The 6105-nt window shown below is 31.5% G+C and overlaps 1 long non-coding RNA gene and 1 pseudogene across 1 annotated transcript; one reads left to right on the top strand and one right to left on the bottom strand.

The window, feature by feature from the left end:
- Positions 1-833, bottom strand: LOC121207688 (uncharacterized). Its single transcript, XR_005902814.1, has 2 exons — positions 697-833; positions 1-361 (listed from the first exon to the last, which is right to left on the bottom strand). It is a non-coding gene; the product is annotated as an uncharacterized lncRNA (long non-coding RNA).
- Positions 834-3358: 2525 nt separating this feature from the next.
- Positions 3359-5899, top strand: LOC121207686 (bark storage protein A-like; annotated as a pseudogene).
- The last annotated feature ends 206 nt before the right edge of the window (positions 5900-6105 follow it).

Genomic DNA, 6105 nt, shown 5'->3' with positions numbered 1-6105 from the left:
TCAATAAATTAAATTTATTTAATTAAAAAATTAATTAATTTTCCTGGTTGGATATCCACATTGGCATTTAAAGCCCATTTTAACTATCACATCGGACTGCCGTGTGGAATGTAGAGGCCCAATTTAGCCTGGAGCCCATAAACCAGAAACCTAAAATCAAGAAAATAATAACAGTCCATAGTTTTTTTTTACGAGACTCATTAACAGCCCAAAATACACAAAGAAACCCTAAGCTTATGGCCCAAAACATAAACAAATTTTCGGATGGAAAACCCTAGCCCCTAGCCTTTGCGTCGTGAAGCTCCCCCACGTGGTGTTAGCATCTTCTCTGCTGCAACGTTGCCACAGACCTGCAAACAAGCTAAAAAAGAACAAAAAACAGGGTAGAGAGACACGCAAAGCAGTAACAACAGAGAAACAATAACAATATTTCCTTAATATTGTAATCGGCTATAAAGCCGAAATGAAATCATTGATGTAAGGGGGGATTTTTCGAAAAAATCGATTCAGACATACAAATAATAAAAAAGAGACAGTTGAAAAAAAAGATCCAAAGGTGCTAAGGTCTTTTGATTCTCTTTTATTTTTCTTTCTTCAAAAACTATTATTAATCTATTTCTTCTCATTTTCCTATTTTACGAAGTTATTTACATACATATATTAGAATGTAGTAAAAAAAGAGGAAAAAGAAAATACCTGGAGCGTTCGGCCACCGTCCATGGCGGAGGAGTGGCGGTCGTGGTGACGGTGCAAGAATGAGTTTCTTTTGAAACCCTAGCAGAGAAAAAAAGAAAGAAGCCTTTGATTTTTTTTCTCAAAAATCGGCTGGAATGAAAATTTTTAAAATTTTTTTTGTTTAAATACCGTGATGAAACGGCGCCGTTTTGATGTTTGGGGTTCAGAGGCCAAAACGACGCTGTTTTGACTTCTGACCCGCGCGACCAGACCCGCCTGTACCTAGGATCCGCGTGTTTCTTAAGCGGAAGGGCTAATTTCACTTTCAGCCCTTCCACTTTTTAATTATCTTGTAATTAGGTTTCTTTTTATTTTTAATTTGGGCCTTATAATTTATTTCGTTTTTAATTTGGTCCCCCCAGTGCTGTGCGTTTTGGAGACCTGGAGTAATTTCGCTGTTAGTCCCTCTGTCTTGACGTGATTTTTATTTTGGCCCCCCGTTTGCCCTTTTCTTTTATTTATTTATAATTTATCCTTTAAAATTTATTTTAGTTTCGATTTCATCCTTTATTTAATCAATTTCAATCCTTTTAGATTTTATATAACCTAATTTTTATTTATTTATTTTTATTCATTTGTTTTACTGTTTATTTACCTTTGTTATATTCAAAGTTTTGTTTTCACCTAATACTTATTTATTTATTATTTATATCTATTATATTTTTATTTATTTATAGTTTGTTTCTTTAATTTTACTTAAGTTACAATTAAGTCCTTATTTTAATTCGTTTATTTATTCATTTACTTTCTTGTGTATAAATTCATCATTCCCTTCGTTGCATTCATTCGCCTGTTTGTCTATTATCTGTATTTGTTATTCATTTATTTTTATTTTTTAATTCTTGTAATTTGTTTATTTACTGTTTCTTTCATTCCTTTTCTTTTTTATTATTTATTTGGTTTTATTTTCACTGTTATTGTTATCTTATTGCCTATTATTATTATTATTATTATTATTATTATTATATAGTTTCAAATCATATCCATAACTTCATTTTTTATTTTAATTTATTTATTTATTTTCTTTACTTAATATTTCCTTTGTTTCATTTTTATTTATTTTTACCTATTATTCTTTTTTTTTGTTTTGTCCTTCTACTTATTTATTTTGCTTATTTTTATTTACATATTACTCTCAATATATTTTAAAATTTAGGTTTTATTATCATTATTGTTATTATCGATACTAGTATTACTTTTGTTGACATGTTATTAATTTGTGTCATTATCATTGTTATTGTCTATACATATATACATTGTGATGAATTAACATCAATGCCATGTATTATTTTTTAGCATACAATATATTGTCATTGGTACTTCGAATGAACGTTGCGCTATTATTATTAGCCATACATGACTTTCAAATTTTAAATTTTCTCTTTTTAAACATAATCGATTAAATTTATTTTTATTTTACCTAAGTCCATAAAAAAAAGGATTTTTAGTAAAAGAAATATTCTGTATTTTAGAAATTCGAGAGATCGCGCCCTAGCATACTGGATTTCGATTTTTTCTCGTTTGATCCAAGTGACCGAATAACCTTTTGAAATTAAAATGCATGAGTTTTTAAAATCAAAAGATAAGCTTATTCTCGATAATTTAAAATGTCGTGTCCAACGTGTTGGATGTGACGTTTAATTACTTCGAGATAAGAAGGTCATTAGCATCCGCTTCGATTTATTCAAATATTTTTGTAAAAAAAACATTCATAAAAAGGGTTCGTAAAAATTTGAAACAATGTAATATTTCGTGTTTGGAAATTTAGAGAAATCGTGCTCTACGTGCTGGGTTTTCGATTTATCGTTTGACCGAAAAACCGAATATCCTTTTTAAAACTTCAATGCATGAGTTTTGTAAATCATGAGATGATTTTGGTATCGAAGGTTCGAAATGTCGTGTCCTACGTGCTGGATGTGATATTTTATTTCTTCGAAACAAGAGAATCTTAATATCCACCTTGAGTTATCCAAACATTCATAAAAGGGGATCATATTTCAAAATTTATTTTAAATCTTTTCAATTTTCGACATTAAGACATTAATCAATCACTTAGGTACCAATTTTGGGCGTTACGAGGGTGCTAATCCTTCCTCGTACGTAATCAACTCCCGAACCCGTTTTCTCAAATTTCATAGACCAAAATCGTTATTTTAGTAAACCAAGATGTTTTATTTAAACGACCAAACTTCTTGGTGATCCGATCACACCTAAACAAAAAAGATTGGTGGTGACTCCCAATTTTCGTTTTCTTTTCAAAATATAAAGTCGATTCCCGTTTTCAAAAAAATGGTTTCGACATGGAAGGTAAAAGATCTTAACGGCAAAGTAACCATTTCATAATAAAAAATAACGTAAGTGACTAAAACGTAACATTTCAAACATAAGTAAAATATAACCTAAGATAAATAAAAATAATTATTTTAGTAATTTATTCAATAAATAAATAACAATATCTTATATCTCATTTGGAGCGCTCCATGCTTAACACATGCGACACTGTTTTTTATTCAACAACCAAACAAACTGACAAGTCGGCACCAATCTCTTCTTTGTTTAAAATGAAGTCATCAGTAGCGATATGTGGCATCCCATTAAGATATTGGAAAATTAAACGAAGTATCTTCATTAAGCTGCTTGTTTAATTAAAACCCATGGCTGCAACACAACTTAAACCATGTTTGGTACTGCTGTTGACCTTCTCTTTACTTGCTTTTGCTTCAGCCATATCCAGAAATAGAATCAAATCCTTGAACCAAATCAAAGAGGGTGAACCGAAAAGGCCCATACATTGGCCTCATCACAGTGTTTGTCACTGAGAAAGATGCATTTTTCGCTTCAGGTTCTTTCAAACCTGATCCCAAGTTCCCTTTCATCGATCTCTCAGGTATGTCAAGTTTCATCTTTCTCGAGTTTCGGGTCTAATGAGTCCAATATGATTACCGAATACTGCATCTCGACGTATTGGTTAATCTGGATTTTCTGGCTATTTGCAGGAAGAGGATTTCGGTTTGGAGTGGTTCGTGGGAGAAAAGTCGTGTATGTCCGATGTGGGGAGGGTCGGTACATTTTTTTTTATAGCATTGAGATCTTTGTTTTTCGGTTCATCAGTGGCAGTTTCTGACACTGTTGACTCAAAACCAGACTAATGCAGTTGCAGCCACACAACAAATGGTTGACCTATTTGATATAAAAGGGATTATCCATTTCGGCATTGCCGGCAATACAAATAACTCCATGTCCATTGGAGATGTTACCATCCCAAACCAAATTGCTCATACTGGACTTTGGGAATGGCTTGTAAGTATCACCATCACCATATATATATATCGATTTCGATCTCTTTTTCGAGTTTCTCGGAGACGATTTTAGGCTAATTGTGGGATTGTTCTGTTATTAATAGAACACAAATGGAACCCTGGATTCTGCTGATGTTGCTCAGCTGGAAATTGGAGACAACATTGTCCCAAAAGGGAATGGAACCAATCTGTTAGGTCATATTGGGTACATGGAAGAGGAATACTAATTCAGTGGCAGGGGAACCAAACGTTGCTGAATCACTGCTTTGGGCAAATATAAGTCTACAATGGCTTCAGCTTTCTTCCAATTTGGAGGTTAGATAGATTTATTTATGGTTATCTTTTGTGTTACTGTTCGATATCTGCAACTCATTGCGATGGGTTAATTGCATCAGGGTATGAAACTAGAGCAGTGTGTGAATTCAAGCTTGTGCCTAACGGAAAAACCCAAGCTTGTGGTGGGACTAAGGGCTTCAACATCCAACATTTTTCTGGATAACGCAGCTTACAGGGACTTCCTTTTCCAAAAATTTGGGGTTTCTTCAGCTGATATGGAGAGCGCAGGTCATGGTAAAACACTTTTTGCTTGCTATCTTTTCTTTTGGTCTAATTTTGGTTTTAATCCTCTCATTTATACTGAATTTTAAGATTTAATCCATATAGTTTAATTTCATATAATTTGATCTCCATTTTGATAATAATATTATCAAATTTGAATTCGAGGTACTCTGGATGGGATTGCGACTATGAGGAAAAAAAATTGAAGCCTTAACCTTAATCTTAGTCTGGCCGAACCCTCACAAACATATATAATTTTATATTAATATATTTTTATAATTGAAAGTTAAATAAAAATGTTTTTAAAAATGTTTAATTTAAATTTGGACATAGCAGGTCTAATCTGAACTGAAAACACAATTAATTATAAAATAAAAATATTTTTAAATTATTTAATTTAAATTTGTACATAGAAATTTAATTTGAATTAATAACACAATTAATTATTAATCATTAACTATCGAATGTGCTTTTTTTTTCTATTATTTAATAACACAATCAAAACGAAGTGAAAATTCAGCAAGTCATGTTTAATCAATAATAAATTTACATATACCGATTGAGTTTTAACTTAATTGGCATGAATATTGTTGCCAATGTAGGAGAACGTAAGTTTAAATGAGCTAAAATACATTTTCATCTTATTTATAGGTTAGAGAGAGGCCATGTATAGTTCTAAGCATTGTGTAAAAAAAAAGACATGATCAGAACCTATAATAAAATTGTTCAAAAAAATAAATTGACTCATTAGTTAAATTCGAAAATTATTTTAAGAGACTTGTGGTTGTAAACAGTGTCAAAATTATATTAAATGAGTAATCACGTTATAAAAATATTAAAAAAAGTAAACTTTTACAATCATACTAGTGGATAACAAATTGAACTTTAAACTCTAATTAATAAGAAACAATATTGTCTTGTTTTTATATTTGACATATAATGGTGGGATGTGGATGCAGACAAGCTTGTCAAATGGGTATCCAGTGATAGTAATAAGAGGGCTATCAGATTTAGCAGGAAACCAAGAAGGAGACAATGTTGTTAGCAAATTTGGGGGACTTGCTATTGTTAACAGTGTTAAAGCTGTTTTAGGCTTTATTCGTAATCTACCTCCGATTGCATGTTGATGGAGTTAAAGTCTCGGCCCGTAACACAATCTTTTGAATAAAATTACATATTGATGAACTAAAGTGTCAGCCCGTAACATTATCTCTCGACTAAAATTGCACGTTAAGGGAGCTAAAGTCTCGGGCCGTAACACTACGTCTGCTTCAAAATAATTAGAGGTGTAATTATGTAATTTTTTTTTTTAAAAATAAAATAAAATGTATTGGGGCATTTTTTTTGATGAAAAACTGAATAAAATCAATTACAAAAGACAATCATTATCATTATCATCCTGTAATAGGTTTATTATATCTTTGGGAGTCTCGTTAAAAATCTGAAAACTTGATTTCCAATTCAGACTGAGTTTGGTAAGGCGATCCGCCACCAAATTACGATTCATTGGAAT

Source organism: Gossypium hirsutum, chromosome A10 (assembly GCF_007990345.1).
Source record: "Gossypium hirsutum isolate 1008001.06 chromosome A10, Gossypium_hirsutum_v2.1, whole genome shotgun sequence".
Classification (NCBI taxonomy): domain Eukaryota; kingdom Viridiplantae; phylum Streptophyta; class Magnoliopsida; order Malvales; family Malvaceae; genus Gossypium; species Gossypium hirsutum.
Note: the sequence above shows the minus strand (reverse complement) of the source record. Positions and strands in the feature narration are given on the sequence as shown.